Genomic DNA, 18,965 nt, shown 5'->3' on the forward strand with positions numbered 1-18,965 from the left:
GGAAAAGGGTTAAAAATACCCCTCTACTTTGAAAAAATGGCTAAAAATATCCTCCGAACTTATTTTGGGTCAAAAATACCCCTCTCATCCTTAAAGTTTTCAAATATACCCCTGTCTTGACGGAAATTATCCCCCAAAATAACCCGAAATCATTATTTAAACCTAGTTCCATCATTTAAACCCGGCCCAACTAAATAATAACCCATAAGATCCTTTATTCCCCCGATTCCCTCAAACTTCAAACCTACGTATTGGGGGAATAAGGGATTTATGGGTTATTATTTAGTTGGGCTCGGGGTTTAAATGACGGAAGCGGGTTTCAAAAATGATTTCGGGTTATTTTGGGGGATAATTTAAGTCAAACAAGGGGGATATTTGAAAACTTTAAGGATGGGAGGGGTATTTTTGACCCAAAATAAGTTTGGAGGATATTTTTAGCCCTTTTTCCAAAGTAGAGGAGCATTTTTGACCCTTTTCCCATTAAATATTTACTCTTTTTGTTCCAAATTTTAGAAGCTTACAATAAAGGAATTTTCGAACGGTTGAGAGTTATAATTCAAGGGATAACGGAAACAAACCACAGTTAAAGTATGAAACTAGCAAAAACGTGATAATTTAGGCGGGTTTTAGCATTAACACATTGACATTTCTTTAGTAAGTTTATCCTTTTTTATCATTCCAATTACTATATTTGAAAATCAAAATATAACGTTTTGTGTTATGTAAAACCAGGGTTATGCATATTGATCATTTTGAAATGTATTTTCTCGTTTGCTAGATCTGCAACCCTATTTCGTGCATTCAAATATCATAAGTTTTTCGTCCATATTCAGGAACATATAAACAGACCACTAAAAATCCTATTTAAATTGAATGGAGTACTTACCTTTTACCAAGAATATTCTGACACTACAAGCCACACATTTTAAAGAATTGTGTACCTGATTACCTTTATTTTGATTTTTCAGCTTCTAGGTAGCAGCTAATTGACCCGTTCGTTTATAATTAGGTAGTGAACTACCTATATGAAAGATTATAGTATATGTAATTAGAAGAATGTATTGAAACAATTGTGCTATGATTCGTTGTACTGTAGAAGTCAAAACTTCCAAGTAGGCAGGATATACAAAATTTGAAAATTGAGAAGGTCAAGTACGACTTTCTAAGACATAACTGATAGTATCTTATACAATGATTCAATTTTCATGTCTCTCTTTTGATTCTTCTTTTCATATATTCTCTTTCCATGATATCATGTAATAGGATTTTTTAAAGGGACCTTAATTTTTTAGGTAAGCGCGGTTAAAAAAAAACAAAATATTCACCCTCCTAGCTGTAAGCATTTGTAGCCATTGTGGTTATACTCAATGTATAACGAGTGTATATAATCTACAGACTTTTTTTTCATCCTACAGACTGATTAGTGATTATACAGAGACTATAGTGGTTAAAATCTGTTAAAAAAAATCATTTCGTTATGGGCTTTGTTAACCAAACCCTCTCCAACCACATAGACTTGCCCTTCTACATTTGTAAATTGACAATAAGGCCGTTAGACAAAGCAAAGGACACAATAAGCTAAATATAAAGAAATGTAAATTTAGGTGAGAGGTCACTGTTAGAACATCTTCCAGGAAACATCTTCAATAATTTTCAAAGGATGTATGTGCCAAAATCTTAATTTAATTAACAAGTCAATACTGGGACCTAAAACCATGGCCTCATTCAACACGTGCTCACATTATTTATCGGCATTTATATATAGAAAAGGATATGATATAACACTCCTATTATGATTCCTTTTCTTGTTTTCGTGTGTCTTTTGGTTATATTTTACTGATTCAACGCGGCAATTATGCTAACAATTTAATAGTAACATACATGAATTATTATTCATGCATGTGGGTGGGACACCAGTCGGTACTCAACTATTAAACCTATTTTAAGCTTTATTAAAAGAACAATTAATTAATAGGCATAAGAAGTTGTTAAAGGAGTCAATAACTATTCATCGTGAAGAGCTTTTCTTATTTTAGAACTTTACATTTAGGTGCGTCGTTCGTTTAAATTTGTGCTATTCTTTATCTTAGTTAAATGTGTAAAAGGTTGTAAGCAAAAATTGACAGTATATGAGGGGTCCGGAGCCAAAAGGGTATAAAAATACACGGTATAAACTAAAAGGGGGCGGCCAAAAATTTACATACCAAAAGGGGTATAACGTGGGCTGATCCACGTTATACCCCAACATTTTTTTTTCAATTGTCAGAATGTTGAACCGAAATTAAAAAAAAAATTTTTTTTAGTAAAACGTGGAGGGATCCATGTTTTACAAATATATATTTGTACTCATGGATCCCTCCCCAACTCTCATTCAGTGTTGCCCTAAATAATATCATCTTCTCTTCCGCCTCTTCCTCCATCTTCAACTTACAGAGAATTTTGACCTCCTTCTCCTTTTCCTTCTCCTCCATTTATTTCTTTTAAAACCTACATTCTGATAGCTCAATTTTTGAGTAACTTGTTCATCCTTATCTTTTGTTGCTATCTAAATTAAGGTATTTTTTCTAACTCATATAATTGTATATTTCTAGTAGATGTAGAATATTTGTTTGTCTTATATATCTTAATTGTTATTTTTTATTTGTGTTATTTTAATGCGTATAAGATATATGTTTGTCTTATTTGTGTTATTTTAATTTGAACTTAAGATATGATTGTTAGAAGCATTATTATATAAAAGGTCCGATTTGTTTAGTAGCACTTTTGAAGAAATTTGTTGTTATGTTATTGTTATTTTTGTGGATTGGTATATAAAATTTGGCTGATTTGGTGACACTCTTATCTGATAATACATGTGTTTCCTTTTCAATGGTCAACTGAATACTTGTTTTCTCCAATTAAAAATTAGTGCGCTTAGATTAATGCCTCAGTAGCCCAAAATAAAGATACTTAAAATGTCATGATAATGCTTTATTTATGGGACCTAAGTCTAAGTGGGTGGATAATTATTTTATCTATACCTTATAGGCATTAATGTGGTCCACTATCAGTGGTTTCTAAATAAGGCGAATGGAAGTCGATTTTTATCTAGCCAAAGGTATATTTGTTCGCTAAAATTGGAATAATAATTTTTTTTAATAGTAAATTACTCCAAATAGCTTGCTCGGACTTTAATTTTTTTTTTTTTTTTATCTAAGGTATGGAGCACGGGTATGCGTACATCGGGGCCGAAGTGTATGATGTGTTAACACTCCGGGAGAAGCATCGATCACGGGGGTTTGTGTGGGATGGTGCCTTGACAGAACGCGAGGATGCCTATTTCCACGCCGCGCGGATACCGAATTTTGGAAGCACGGAAGCGTCATCCTTTGCATCCTCGCATCCTTGACTACTTTGGCCTCGTGTGGATTTAGGGAGTAGTAGAGGTAGGATGTGTATCATATGATTGGGCGTCATCACCGCACTTATAGAGAGATGGCGTCCTGAGACGCACACATTTCATCTGCGTACGGGTGAGGCGACCATCACATTACAAGATATTGAGATCATGTTTGGCATGGTTGTTGATGGTAATCCCTTGAATAATGTTAATGCTAGATTTATAGATATTGTTGGTGGCAACAATTAATCCATGAGCTTATTGTGGGCAATTCGGCTTTGGATTGTTTTAATGGTGTTAGTAGGTTAACTAAATAAATTAATTGAATATGTTAGAGGCTTAGATGACATTACTGATCGGACCCTTTAATTTGTTGTGCAACAAATGGTTAGGTTGTACTTGCTATGGCTTTGTGGCGGCACGATATTTCCGGATAAGTCCGGTGACTTACTTAATTTAGACTATTTGCTTGACATGCGTGACCTTGGAGCAATGAGTACACGAAGCTTGGGAGCGTCTGCATTGTCATATTTGTATATTTGTTTATGCCGCGCTTCGTTGAGGAAAGCCAAGGATGTGTGTGGATTCATTTCCTTATTGCAGGTACGTGACCTTTAAAATTATATAATTTTATTTGGTTGTCCTATTTGGTAGTTATAAGGTTTTTATGTATTTATTTTAAATTTTTAATATAGGTTTGGGCTTGGGAGCGAATTATACCGATGCAGCCACCACCCAGGGCCCTTCAGCCACACACAGCTGCACGAAAGTGGACTCATCGTAAAGCTCGCGAAAATGAGGCACGTGTTGTGCTACCCATATGTAGGGATGTATTGGACAACCTAACAGATGGTCGTGTATTTTATCATAATTATGGTTGTTAATGGCGTTTTGATATAATTGTTACGCTTTATGTGTAATTTATTTATTTTATTATCATGTAATTTTATGTTCTTTCTATCGTAGTTTGTGTGGCGGCCTTATTCGAGAGGCCATCATTAATGGACTCCCGAGTGTCAGTTTGTGGCGTGGCAAGATATTTGGATGGCGAAGGTTCCCTTATTTGTGGGATCTATCGAGAGTGGCACATGCCGGATCGCGTTCTCGTACGCTTCGGTAGGAAGCAACATATTCTCGGGACCATGTGCCGAGATTGATCCTTCTCATTACAAACGTGACAAACGGTATGCTATAACAGTGGAGGTTCAACAAAATTTTGCACAGACGGAGCTTTTGTGGGAAAATCGTCGAGAAAGGGTAATGCTGGCCCAGTATGAAACTGAAGACCCAGAGTCATTATCAGAGTATTTTTATTGGTATCGACGTCACTCGCGCACTTTTATAGGAAATCCTGCGCATAATGTGCCTAGAGGATACCAACACATGGCAAAGTGCATGAGGTAATCGGTACGTACATTACATTCCATTAGATGTTTGATGTCTTTATAGGTGTCTTAGACCACTATCAAATCTTGTTATTTATTCATTTTTTTTTTTAGGCTTTAGGACATCAAGAATCGTACAGGTTGGCTCAGCAGACTATCCAAGATCCAACCAAGTCTAATGATGTGAAGGAAGTAGCACAGATGTTTAGCCGCATTAGTACAGGTTCCATGGCTGCTGCCTATCTGGGGACGATGTTGAGTTTCGCTCCCGATTATACACCACCGGCAGAGTATGTTGAGCCGCCTACTGAATTGTTGCAAAACGTTGGCAATTCATTTTGTTTCAGCAATTCGTTTTGTTGCAAAACGTTGGCCTGCCTACGTTTTGTAACAATTCATTTTATTGAACTTGGCCGGCCAACGCAGCAATAATTGATTCTTGAAATTTTTTTTACGCCAGAGAATCCTTGCAGTCGTCAAATCACGCATGCATACTGTAAAAGCAAAATAGTATTGGCAATTTGTAAAATTTTTGTTGTTAAGCGCGTAATGCATGCAATCATCAAATCTCATGCAATCGTCAAATCAAGCATGCATTCGTAAAATCAAACAAAATATATTTTTTCAACATAAGCATTATCACAATCAAAGGTCCGTGAATCATTTGTTTTATATACCACTTCTCTCTTGCATTCACCAATAATTTTTTACATTTGTATTCGCATTTCTCTTTGAATTCTCCACTTCTTCCTTGCATTCTCCACTTTTCTTAAACATTTGTATCTCGTTGAAAATAATATGGCTGAAAATTATGTAAGAGTTAACTTATATTGGGGTGGTGAAGTTGTGTACGAAGATGGTTCAAATGAGATATAACCGTCGTGTGGAAGCCGTACAAAGGTTTCAATTTCCCTCAAATACGATCGTCTACAACGTGTTTTCGAATAAAATGGCCATAACGATCCTAACCTTTCAGTGGTTATCACTGGACGATATCCAACATCAATTACGGCTAGGAGATTTCCCATTTACGAGGAAACTCTTATTTCGGACGATGACTCCTTATCGTTATTTTTTCGAAGTCCTGCTATATTTAGCAATCATATCAGTATAGCGACACTTGACATGTATGCAACTGTTGAACGCTCTACTAATATTGAAGCACCCACTGACGATGAGTTTGATATTCGGGATACTACGTATCTTCCCGCTATGAATATTGGGCTTCAAAGAGGTACACTTCAACAACAAACAATGATAGGAGTTGGTAACCAATCACATAACTTTGGTTGGACTATGCGAGTCGGATATTCCCGGACCGAGTAAAGGCTCCGCATTCAGTGAATTAGGTGGCGGGAGTATAGTTCGATATCGCCCTACTCAAGTAGAGTCATTTACATAAAGGTAAATATAACGATGTTTTTTTCGCTTAAACTAGGAGACTTCTAGCTAGTTGTTTCTGAGATTTGAACCCCTTGAATTTTTCTATGTTTGTAGGTGTAACGATTTTGAAGAAAATCCCGTATTAACTCAGCTCACACAAATTGTTAGCAATAATGATGTAGCTAATGATCACTCCGGTGAGTCAGATAGTGATATCCCATTAGATCACACAAACATGACGATGATCACTCATCTGATGATGATGGTCATTCTTATGAAGACATTACTGCTCGAAGTGATGGTAACGTTAGCTACCATTCTAATGCGATTCCGTATTTGGATAAACAGAAGAAGGCCCGGATGATTTTTGTCACGACCCGTCTAGGGGCCGTGACGAGTACCCGATACTTGTACCGAGCACCCCTTACCTATCATTTTACCTGTACCTTTTAGCAAGTCATATGAACAGTGCCGTTTTTTTTTTAACTGAACATTAACATTAGCGGCGCCATTATGAACATAGATCAGTTAGCTTCGCTATCGCTTCATACAACAGCATTAAGATGCCAAAATACCCCATTTTTAACTGTGCATATCTGTCTACGAGCCTCTAGACATAGTACACTTGTACATAGAGAGGGCCGAGTACTGTCGTGCCCGAAAATATATACACAAAAGAGTACCACGGAAGTGAGGCTCCGGAACAACTGGAGCGCTGTCAACACGACTGCAGAGCTCCTAAGGATCAAATCCGCCATTGCCTGGCCGACTCGCGGCATGAAACGCAGCGTCCACAAGAAGGGACGTCAGTACGAATGGTGTACCGAGTATGTAAGGCATGAATAGTAATATGCGAAAACATAAATCATGTATAATGACATAAAAGATTTATAACACAAGTCCTGGGATAGAAACGTGACCTGTACATATAAGTGCCCTTGGGCAGATGCCGTGCTTTCTTAGCTTTCCTTACTCATATATATACATATATATACATAAAAATAGAATATATCATATTGCCGAGGCGTCGGCAGCCGATCCATTTAACCATAATATGCACCCCGCGTCCGGACGATATCATGTGCCATACTCCACCGATCGGTGGATATGCGTATATAACGCTCGCCCTTATCTCCATCTTCCCGTAAATATATGCATATTTCACGTATAAATATCGGCGTCTATAGCGCCCCGGCTCTTTCATCATATACATATACTCATATCATATACATATATCGTCGTACGCATACGCTCGATTCGTTTTGTCATATGCACACACTTATATCATATATATCTATCAGCGTCTATAGCGCTCTGATTCTGCTATCATATATATATATATATATACGTATGTCGGGTACACACACAATCGGGGTCATCAGGCATAATTCCATGTATTTAGAATCCTTAGAATAGTCATTACCTATAATAGACTTGGGATATCCAGAAATAGCTAACATTCTCATATTTTCATTTCTATAGCAAAGTATATCATCTACATATCTAACGTAGGCACTTTCTCATTTTCGACTCCATCGTTGTCACTACAAGATCATATTCTTCACCTTAGTCAAGGAATCATCTTTGTTATACTTATCATGGACATATGTTCTTTCTTAACATTGTCGTTGTCATGGTCATCATAGACATATTGACATTAGGATAGCGTTGTACCTATCGTTTGATAATCGGGACAAGGATCAGAAGTTTCCTTAGGATTCCACTCCCAAACAAGCCAAATGAAACAATAAGGAAAATCCGGGAACAATGGGCCCACCTCGGGTCAAATTAGGCGGCGCACACAATTTACGTGTAATACGTTTCATGACATTACTAATGAGAGTTTTAAGGTAATCGGGTCTCATTTATGCGAGTTCTAGAGGTCTAAGAAGTTTTCCAACATTTCGTACCATTTCTAGTTCAATTTTACTGAATGAATAGTAGCGAATTTCAATCTTGGATTTCGAGAAAAGGAATGGTCCCCGAGGCTCGTATCCAACTTAGTACGTCTAAGACATGCCATAGAAAGAAGAGTGAAGCCTTACATACCTCTTTCCGCTCCTTTTGCTATTCCAAAGTCACGTCGCAATCCCGTCAAAATCTGCAAATTGGTCATGTTTACCCAAAACTTTCATTAGGGTACTTAGAGTTGGAATCTTAGAGTAGTACTTGCTACCGAAATTTTGGCAAAGACTTCCCCGTACATACTCCATCCCACCAAGTTCAACTTGGCCAATTTCAAACAACAACAACCCCGGAATTTAACCGGCCAAACTATCAACAATACCAACAATATTTCTAGCAACACTTCAATATTCGATTCGATTCAATTCAATTCAATTCACACTCCACTTCATCCCTAACCATTAAGTTCTCATTATTCATCATAAAATCCATAACACAACAACCAAGATATACTAAATAAAATTAATTCACCACTTCCACATACACCACCATATTCGGCCATCACATTGGCACATGCATTTTCATGGATTTCATTCATTTCTATACATTCCAACAACAACTAACATACCACATATATTTAATTCATCCATTCTACACAACATTCATGCACACACGGCCACCTATTTATATACACAATCACCATGCAAACTTCCATATTCTTATGAATTCTATCCATTTCTCCATATCACAATATATACCAAGCATCCATAATATACAAAAGAAGATGAAATCTTACCTTTTTCCTTCAAATTCTTCACTTGGCAAAGATGTGAAAACGGTGAAACGAATGCCCTTTCTTCCGAAACAACTATACCACGTTGTAAAGGACCCTTGAATTGGTAGGAATACGTGAAGAAAATAATTTTTGGAACAAGATTTCAAAGGTCTAGTTTTTCTATGTCTTGGCCGAAATGGCCTATGTTCTTGCTCTCCTTCTTTTTATTTCTCTTCCTCCCAAATTTGTTGAATTAAAAGGTGACTTCATTTATATATACATCCTCCACCACTTTTGTGTATTTACACTTAAGTCCCTCAAGTATGGTCACATATCCTCCTTCTCCCTTTCTAGAATTTTCTTCTTTTTCTTGATTTTTCTTTTCTTTTCTTTTCTTCTTCTTCTTTTCTTGAAATTCTTTTATCAAAAGATGACTTATTTGTCATCATTTCCATCTTTTTCTTTTTCCCCCTTTTTTGTCACATGACCCATATGCCCTTCTTGGAACTTTCATGACACTCATGTGAAATTCCCGTTTTACCCCTCGACTTTCCTCAATATTATCATTTTGTCCCTAACCTTCCGCATTATTTCCACGGCCCATTTTACGAATTTCTCTTCTTGCCCTTAGCCTTTTTCAATATTTTCATAATACCAATGTTCATAAATAATATTTATAACGACTTGTCCATTAAAATAAATTTTGAAAAATGGTCTCGCCCTTAACTTTCCACGGTGACCTTGGAGTTTCCAAACGTACAAAATACGGGCTATAACAATTTTGCTTTCATGAGAGATGATGGTCCAGTTCGATCTGCACTGTGGGATTGTAAAAAACCTGAATTTATCAGATCAGGTTAGTATGGTGGCGATGAATATTCTTTTTATTTGTTGGCCCATTTTTATGGGGTTGATAAATTTCCTTGTATTATGCAATTAGGTATGTTATTTCGGTAACGAAGGAAATGAAAGGCGCCGTGAGACAATATTGTCCGAAAGAAAAGAAAGAGTTCATTTGTGATCAGTCCAAAGGTAAATTTTGGAGGGTTATTTGCAAGCGTCATATGTTGGGATGTGAGTGATGATCCGTTTTAGAGAAATTTCAAGTGGTATGTGGAAGGCAGTAAAGCGGATCTCCACCACGCGCTTGTCTCACTGATGATTACGTAAAAGGATCATTTCAATTTGAACAATACCTAATTGCTACTACGTTGATACCATATATTATGGTCGATCCATACATCGTATTAAGTCGGCTCAGAAAAATAAAAGGATTGCATTTGTTTACTCCTAGTTATAGAAAAGCACAAAAGGGGCGTAAGAAAGGTATTGAAATGGTATTTGGTGATTTTGAAACCTCTTTCAAGACATTGCCCCGATACATGGCTGCCTTAAAATATTTCAATCCGCGGACCATTGTTGAGTGGGAGCACGAATCAACTACAATGCAAGGTGAACACATCTTCAAGTTTCTTTTCTGGGCTTATAAACCAAGCATCGATGGATTCAAAAGTTGCAGAGCTCGTCATCTCAATAGACGTACTATCCGTACGGTAAGTATGAGATGAAATCGCTAATTGCCGTTGGAATTGATGCGAACAATAACATTTTTCCACTCGCATATGCTATTGCCGCACGTGAGAGCTTTGAGTCTTGGACGTGGTTCCTTGTGTTGTTGTGGAGACATATTGTTCGTGGGAGAGACAAGGAATTGGACTTATTTCTCGACCGTCATCGTGGCATCTTGCAATGTGTCCAAACACATGATTGGTTACAACCACCATCCACACACCATAGGTTTTGCGTTCGGCATTTGAAAAGCAACTTCAATAAAAAGTTCCTCAACAGTGACCTTGAGAACCTAATGTGGTTGGCGGCTACAGAGCACCAGAAGAAGAAATATAAAATGAGGATGGAACAAATCAAAACAATGTCACCTCCACAGTATTCGTGGTTAAAATCTCTTCCGGAGGAGAAATGGACATTGCGTAAGGACAACGGTCATGGGTGGGGGCTATGACAACGAATGTCTCCGAGTCTTACAACGGTTTATTGAAGAAAGCTCGTGGACCGCCCGTTATCGCCATGGTCCGTTATACGTTTAAAAATTTTGTTGATCGGTTTGTTGAGAGAAGCACCCTAGCCGATTTGTTGATTGCGGATAAAAGTTTTGTCGCGCCCGTTGAAAAGAAGTTTGATGAATACCGGGAGAGGTCCCTAAAGCATACCGACATGCAAGAATACAATGCAACCGAAGGGTCTTGAGATTCCGACATTTGCACAACGGTAAGGGCGGAAATATCCATAAAGTCTCGCCGAAGGGAAAAAGTGTTCGTGTGAGAAATGGAGAAACTACCATATGCCATGTTCACATGCAATTAAATTTTGTGATATCCGCGGAATTCAACCAAAGGACTATGTTAGCAAGTACTACGATTGCAGTGTTTTACAAGCAAACGTACGGTGAAATTTTTCACCGTTGGGTGATGAGGCATATTGGCCACCTTCTCCCTTCGCTTTAATTGCAAGACCGAATACGAGCGAACTTCAGTGAACGCGGACTACAACTAGAAGGAGGAATGAAATGGATATAGCTCCTGCTCGTATGGCTAGAAAGTGTAGTACGTGCAAGCAAACAAAGCCATAACAAGAATCGCCGCCCCAATGAAATCGTAGTTATTGTTGCTTGTTGGTTTTTATGTTTTTTCTTAACTTGTACGATTGTTGTTTCCTTATGTAATCTTCCAAGAATATATAACATGTCTTGTGCCGTTTAATAGTTATCATGTAATTTAACATTTATTACTTAGTTAATGTGTGACGTTTATTTAACTTATATTTTATTTTTTATTTTGTTTGCATATATAACACATATTTAATTATTATATGTGTTAAAATATTTATTGGAGTTATTCACTAAAATTAACTATATGCTTTAAAAATTAAAAAATCAATAAATTTTTTTTATTGAAAACATAGCCGAATATGATTTAAATAGAGGTAACGTCAAACAAAACCCTAAACCGTGCGTGAAAAAATTAATGAAACGTAAAACGTGGAGGGATCCACGTTTTACAAAATATATTTGTAAAACGTGGATCCCTTCACGTTTTACAAATATAATTTGTAAAACGTGGATCCCTCCACGTTTTACTAAAATATTTTTTTTTTTATTTCGGTTCAACATTCTGACAATTGAAAAAAAAATGTTGGGGTATAACGTGGATCAGCCCACGTTATACCCCTTTTGGTATGTAAATTTTTGGCCGCCCCCTTTTAGTTTATATCGTGTATTTTTATACCCTTTTGGCTCCGGACTCGTATATGAGGCCTACACTAGTACGTACAATCCTTTCTCCTTTCTCTAAGCAAAGTAAGCATGCGAGAGGAAAGAAGGTAACATGATAAGTAGGTAATATGATTATTGAATGGTGACTAGCGCATTTCCCATCATACCTAAAAATTAAAGTCCCAAGTATATTATGTGGAACATGCCTAAAAGTAGAAATAATAATCTAATGGTTGTTAATTTGATGAAAAATGCTGGTGCAGTTTGCCGCGTTCACGAGATGCGTGTGAGTTTAATAGTCTATTTCGCCGAGCTTTTAAAATTTATTTAGTTTATAAATGTTTCTTATTGGAAGTGATTTTCGGAAAAGTACTTTAGGATAATAACATTTTGCGTTTATCTAATCAATTTGAAAAACGTTTTTGCTAATATTGAACATCTATTTATGCTTAGCCAAGTTTCAAAAGTGTCCTGAGAAAAAATTACTTTGCTATTACTCAAAACACTTATTTTTTTCTAATTAAAGATTTGATCAAACACCTCACCTCTAAAAAATAAGCATCACTTTTTACTTTGCAGAAGCTTGACCAAACAAGCTATAAATATCGTATCTGAATAAGATTGAAAGGTTTTAGCTAGTTTTGACACATCACTTAAAACACTAGAGGAGAGGTGAATATAGTGTCTTGATAAATTTTTGGCCTAGTAACATTTTGCCTACGTACCACACAACCTGTGTTGATCTGAAGTGCAAGGAACTGATTATTTGTACTGATTCAACCTACTCTTATAGTAAACAAAGTAAAGAAATAAGTAACATAGAGAATCTCAGTTTGCATATGGTGTTGTACATGTTTGACCAAACTGTTAAGTATTTTACAAATAGGTGTTAATGGAAAATGGTCCTTTGTGCCTTTTCATGGAAAAGGCTTCACACCTCTTCATTTCTTTACTTTGTTGGCTATAAATACTTAGTCATTTCCATCAGATTTGACTTACGAAAAATCTGATTATCTTCTTCCTTCTTTCTGCACTTCAAATATATTCTGTGTAATTTTTTGTCGCCTGTTGCGTTCGCCGTTCACTGGAGTTTGAGATACTACAAAGTTGGTGAGTTAACTAGTTCTATCCTGGAAGGATATATTCCATAACCTCGGGTACATTTAGGGGAATAATTTCCTAAGGATAATGAATTCAGTGGGCTCTCGAATCATTCCTTTTACATTTATTTTTCAAATTCTGTTTAAGTGATTATCGAATACAGATTGACAACACAAACACACTTTAAAAGTCGGAGATTGTAGTTTTCTGGTGATGATTGTGAGATGTTGGTGGTGAAGAAAATAATAATTAGAACACTATCTGCATCAACTGGATACTTTTCTCATTGATTCAATGTCAGGACCCAAACCGGAGGGCCATGACAGGCACCTGGGCCATACCTGTCGAGCACCGCTAATCATACTTGCATATGCTAAAAAAAGGATGAGCCTGAAAAGACATACTATATGACTATGCTGGACAAAAACTGTGTAAGCCGACAAGGCCATCATGAAATACTATACAACAAAAATATAGGTCGACCATACAACGTCGAACTATACCATGACTGTCTATAAACCTCTATTGGAGTATATGACACAATAAGGTCGGGACAAGGCCCCGCCATACCTGTATATACACAAAAGTATAACGTACCAAAAACACAACAGCAACTCCGGAACAAGAGGAGTGCTCCAATATCGATTGAAGAACCTGCTGTGGGTAGATCGTCACCCCGTCTTCGAACCTCGGGCATGAAACGGCCGTCCCCGAAAGGGACTTCGCACGGAAAAAATACTGAATATGTAAGGCATGAACGTAACATGAAGGAGATATAACAGTACATAGGATAAAAGATATGCAACATGTATGTCCGAACTGCCTCTGAGGGCTAATGATATGCATATATATATATATAGCCTCTGTGGGCATCATCATCATCATCATGTGATCAGCTTATTAGGTGGTAGTGCGTATATAACACCGTCACCTTCCCCATACCCCATCTATAATACAAAATATATGCGTATATAACGCCTGAGGGGTCATAGGTTTGTACACACACACACACACACACACACACACACACACACATATATATATATATGTAAATGAAATGCAATGCAAGAATATGATAAGAGTACATCCTGAATCTGTCGGAGTGACGTAAGGTCGTTACACCTCCGAACATCGTTATGAGATAGCATTTTCATCAATAAGTGACTCTATGAATCATATTGAATCTGAAGAAAGACTTACTAAAAACAACATTCTAGAACATTGATCAACATGGAACATCCCTAGCTACTATGAATAGAGTCATTATAGAGTAGAGTTACGTTTACGTTCCGTTCATAAGAGTCATGCCAAAAGAAGGAAAATTAGCCTTAACATACATCAAGTCTTCCAAGCAATCCAACAACGAGCTTATCACCACTAGAGCGCCAATCCTATAACAAAGAAATACATATACAACTTAGATGGTGCTATTATATCACGTATATCAAATGGTAACTCAATTCTAAAGTGAAACGAGCAGCATTTCCCTTTATTCTTCAACATCTATAACACATTTAGCAACCAACCACAACAACAAGAAGCTCATATAAGTGCCTTATACTCACTTCACAAGTATTCCAAGGTACACGTCAAACAATCCAATATACGCTTCGTATACGACACTTTATACACTTTTTCTTCACGTATCCATCTAGCAGAACCATAACAACATAACAACAACGTCAACTACAACTCAATTACAAGAAAATCATTCCAATAACACCAGAACAACATGATAAAAATCAGTCCACAACTTAACTTATAGTTCATAGCAAGTTTGAGCTTTTCCTTTCATCGTATCCATCTTTAACTAGTAGGTTAAGACTTAATAACCTAATAACATGAAGATACAAATGAAATCTTACCTCCAGAGCTTAAGAACAACTCAAGTCCAAGGTTACTTCACCCTTAAGTTCCTTTCAAACTTGCCACAAGAAGCAATACTAGAATCCGAGGCACAATCCGAGGCTTCCGTCACTTAAAACTCACTTTTGACCTTTGATTTATCTTGGGTTTACTTAGAAAATGTTTGAGAACGCTTTTAGGGTTCTCTAGGGTCTGTTGGTGAAGAGAAATGAAGGAGAAACGAGCTTGGACCAATTTAAACAATTAAAAATATTTCCACCGCCTCAATTGTACGCCCTCCATGTATGGGCGTACTTCCATGTACGTCCCGCACTTGGACCCTAAAAAACACAACATTCTGCCAACTTTTGGAAAATGAGGTACGGGACGTACATGATCCCGTACTTCTCAGATTTGCGATCTGTCAGTTGCATTGGAAAGAATACTCTCTGAACTTGAATTTACATAGGTTATGCATTCCATAAATCCTCATACGCTAGAAGATATACCTCCCTAAAGTTGGATCAAAATCCTGTCCAGAATTCTGTCAAGATTTTTCCGATTTTCAAGAACTTAACTCCTTCGATTCACTTGATCCCGAAACCTTTAAATATTTACTTAACACTTTTTAAAGGTCTTCCTTAACCTTATAGTAGTTCCATGACCTCTCCGGCTTACGCTATTTTACTTACGACACAAACAACGCAAAAATTTACGAAGTGGAACATCCAATATGCTGTACATGAAGTCATATATATATATATATATATATATATATATATATATATATACATGGTAATAAGGAGTCCCAAGCTAACGTGCAGTGCCTCTATTCTTATCACAACTCTTTTTGTTCTTTATATCATATTTTTCATTAATTTTAACTATTATTTTATGCTTCATAGTTATGGAGTGAGGTTTGAAGGAAAGCTTGATTTTTACTCGAATATTTTTACTCGAATGTCTTAATATATATACTTTTTCTGTTCAAAAAGGACAGCGCAATACACAAAACATACCGTGTTAGCGGAATTAGGGGAATGGACTTCCGGGCTTGCACTCATGATATATAGGTCACACGGGAATTTTTGGAGTATCACAAAAAAATAAGTAGCATTTATCTTGAGTCGGAGGTTTATCGAAAACAGCCTCCCTACCTTTAAATCACAAAATAGGGTAAGGTTGCGTGTGTTGTCTGTTGTTGTTGCATTTCTATGGTGCAGAGTTCCTCGTCGACTTTCCTTTTCCCTAGGTCCTCTATCCCTTCAAAACAATTTCGTTCTTAAAGAAAACCTAAGAATTTCCGTGAAAGAAGAGTGAACACGAAAATCACATGGTGGATTGACATTAAGCATTAGTTGGTCCATAACAATTCACAACTTGCTCTTTCCCTCCACTAAAAATGTCTCAAAAAAATCCAAACCAGTCCCATCCTCATAATCATCATATCCAAAATAGCAAGCAAATAGACAACTGGATCTGAAATTTAGGGGAAAATAAATTTAGTCACATGTGGAAGTACACAAAGAGAGTCCCTGTCACGAGAAAAATCAATATGACTTCTTTATATCTCAACAAACACTCTAAGATGATGCCACGTGTAAGAGGATGAGCATGTGCAAAGTTGTCTTTAATTCAAGTCGGCATTGCATTCATGCTCAACCTTTTGTTTCCTACTGGTCGACGTAACGTGAACTTGCCGTTTCTTGCTCTCTTTTTCATTTTTGGATTTTTGAACTTTCCAGATTACCCCTGATTTTCTATTTTATTCACAAGGTAAGAGGTATTTATAATGTGAACTTAAGACTTAAAGTTTTGCAAAATTATGCGGGATAATGTGCGATATTTTAGGAATAATTTTATGGTTAAATTTTGTAAAACTAATCTTGAATATTCCATTTTATCCTGTTAAATTTGAGACTATTTAATCCACTTTCCAAGAGGGAGAAATTAATCCCACGACTATAATCTCATGACTATAATTTTGGATTAATTTAGTCTAAAAAAGAATGTCATATTTTTATAAATAGAAATAACTTAAGTTTAAAATTTATTTTTTGTTCTTAATAAAATAATTTATAGACACACAAATGTTTAAAATTTAATTTAAACCATGCATTTTTAGTTTCCATTTCTTTAAACTTTGTGTCGAGTTATATGATGTCACGTAAATTGATACGAAGTGGATGCTAATTTTTAGCATCATCAAAGCAAATGTTCTTTATACATATCCGAAGTATTTAAGAAATATCATTGTGAACTTACACTTCAATGATGGTGAACGTGAGATCTGGTGTCAATATCTTCATCTTAATTGGGACCAACCAAAGAATTCGTCGGCAAAATGATGATAATACGAATAAGAACAAAGCAATTTCTAAATATTTTTTCAAATACTGAAACCAAAACTATGAGTGACACATTTTTGAACTCACTGTTTGCCTACAATACGACACGTAAAAAATATTTGGGTCCCACCATGCTATGGTTTGAAGTTTTCTACTCCCATTGCTCTTTACTTTTGTAACGCCGTTTGTTTCTTAACCGTTTGGAGCCTCTTTTTACTTGTCCAACTTAGAATCCGGAACCAAAATGCCCCCAAAAAAATCACTTTGAACCAAAATATCCCAACAAAAAAAATGTTACAAAACTACTTTAGCGCAAAGAATTTACCGCGCTAAAGCGCTTCATGGAGACGAGTCGTTAATCGCTTTAGCGCAAAGATTTTTCTTGCGTTATAGAAAACGTTAAAAAAAAAAAAAAATTCTATAACGCAGTAAAATATTACAAGCCCAGTATAATCCCACCATGTGGGGTCTGGAATGCAGTAAAATACTGCGTTATAGAAACAGTACCAAAAAAAAAAATTGGCCAACTTTATTTTTTGAAACACTTAGTGTTTTTTTCATATTTTGACTAATGATTAGTCGTGTGTCAAGACTCCGAAACGTCAATATTTTATATAGAACCTGATTTTTTTTCTGCATACAATAATGTAGGCTCAATAACACACTTAAAGAACTTAGTGTTTTTTCTCATAAAAAGATCGCAACATCTTATTTTAATAAATCTTTTCTTTGCAGCGCTTTGTGTTTTTTCCATACTTTGACCAACGATTAGTCGTGTGTCAAGACTCCGAAACGTCAATATTTTATATAGAACCTGATTTTTTTTTTTTTGCGTACTATAATGTAGGCTCAATACATCAAGGATACGTAAACGCTCGGATCGTCGTTTTAGGGGTTGAAAAGGTACCCGAAGTAAGTTTTGTTTAAGGTTTAAGTGTTTTATTTTTTAAGGTTTTGATTTAACCATGTTATTTTTTAATCAAGACATAACTTTATTTTGAATATAAATATAATTTAAAAAATATACGGAGAAAAACTAGTTGTAAAGTGATCAAACTTTAGATGGTCATAACTTTGCGCTCGAACGTCCGATTTACGTGTTTTTTTTTTTTTTGAACTTGCGTATTTTTTCGAAATCTATGCGGACAAACTGCCGCAAGGCGGTTTGGCCGAACCGATTTTTAAAAAAACACCTTTTATCCCATTCGATTTCAATTTTTCCCCAAATTGGCGTAAAATTTTCAGTTTTATTTACTTATAAGATGATGATACGCAATAGATTTCAACGTAAAAATCCGGGTAATGTAGCCGTGAATGTCAATTTCACTTCTCGCGTTTCAATTTTTGAAAATAAAGCCGACTAATTTTCTCGACATATAAAGTTGACTAAAATAACCTTACAAACCAAACACTAAGTTTTTTCAAACAAAACTTACTTCGGCACCTTTTCAACCCCTAAATGACGATCCGAACGTATACGTATCCTTGATGTATTGAGCCTATATTATTATACGCAGAAAAAATATCAGGTTCTATATAAAATATTGACGTTTAG

Source organism: Lycium ferocissimum, unplaced genomic scaffold (assembly GCF_029784015.1).
Source record: "Lycium ferocissimum isolate CSIRO_LF1 unplaced genomic scaffold, AGI_CSIRO_Lferr_CH_V1 ctg210, whole genome shotgun sequence".
Classification (NCBI taxonomy): domain Eukaryota; kingdom Viridiplantae; phylum Streptophyta; class Magnoliopsida; order Solanales; family Solanaceae; genus Lycium; species Lycium ferocissimum.